Raw genomic sequence first — 1,440 nt, forward strand, 5'->3', positions numbered from 1 at the left:
TGTGCGTGGTCCAGTGAGATTTACACCCCTAAGTGTGGACCCAAAGCCTCTTTCCTGTCTTCCACGTGCCTCATGTAGACATGAAATAAAACCTTTCATTTCTTTATTAATTAGATTAATTAGTTCCTTCATTTATTCCCCAACATTAGCTGGATACTTGCTATGTTTCATGCTAGATAGGAAAAAAACAAAACAAAACAAAAAACAGAGCCTTTATTCTCAAGAACTTTTCATCTCAAAGGCACTTTCTCAACCACTTGGCCTTGACCATGCATTGAACTTTGACCTTTTTCAAGGGTCTTACATTTCCAAGCAAGTTTGTGCAGGAGTGGCATCTTTCCAGAGTTGCTGTGGGACACCTCCTCTGCACGCTTTGCAACACTCTGTATTCAATTTGCCAAGTTATTCTGATCCTTTTTTCGCCCCCATGCCTTAGGACTCAGACTGTCCCCTTGGATGCTGCTCCATTTGGGGGCTGCTTGTCCCTCTTCTGACCTTCAGCTCTTCCCCTTTGCCTCCTTACCTTCTTTAACTAATTCCTAGGTCTGCTTTTGGTGTTCCATGTTCCATGACCCATCACCACCACTCCTGAGCCAAGCAGGGACATGGGAATGGGCAGAAGCTTTCTCTAAATGGGAATGTCTGTTTCACCAGGACTCAGACTTGGGGGAAGCTCTGATTGACACGGAGACACAAGCAGGAAGGCAACTGTACAGAGGCAGCGCTCTGGCCTCCCCCTATTGCTTTCAGCAGGCCGTGTTGTAGTATGTTCCCAGAATACCCTTCCCTTCTCCCTTTCTCATGTCTTCTCCTCTTCCCCATAAGGTCCGCAAACCCAGCTACCTGGCTAATGCTGCTCACCCTTCATGTTCAACTTTAGCATTAACTTTTCTTGGCACCCCCTCCCTGCCAAGCTTAAGGAGATGGGCCACGCTGGGCTCCCCTGCAGCACTGGACTGTACTGGCTGATTATTTGCATCTCCCACAAAAATTAGGAGCATCCAGAGTGCAGGGACTGTAGGTTAGTCTGTGTACATCAGAGCCTAGCATTGTGCTGCATAAGAGCCCCTTAATAAGTATATGGGGAGAGACAATGAGAAGCAAGAAAAGAAAAAAAGAAGGCAGGAAGAAGGAAGGGTTGGGAAAAGGAATGAAATGTATCTTCTGTCTCACTTTGACCATTTTATGGCATTTTACCAATGAATTAAATTAAATTTATCAACTGACATTTGGGACATCTCTAAAAACATTGTTCCAGGTGGTTCCTGGCTGAGTCCCAGTTCTAGCCAGTGACCTCCCTCAGAGATAGAGGGAATAATCCCATCACCGTCACCACCACCACAGTAGAAATAACATCAAGCAACAGCTACCATTTAGTGAGCTCCTATTATGTACCAGGCCCCTTGCTAAGCATCTTCTGTGTGTTATCTCATTAATCAC

Source organism: Galeopterus variegatus, unplaced genomic scaffold (assembly GCF_000696425.1).
Source record: "Galeopterus variegatus unplaced genomic scaffold, G_variegatus-3.0.2 Scaffold1051, whole genome shotgun sequence".
In the NCBI taxonomy this organism is placed as follows: domain Eukaryota; kingdom Metazoa; phylum Chordata; class Mammalia; order Dermoptera; family Cynocephalidae; genus Galeopterus; species Galeopterus variegatus.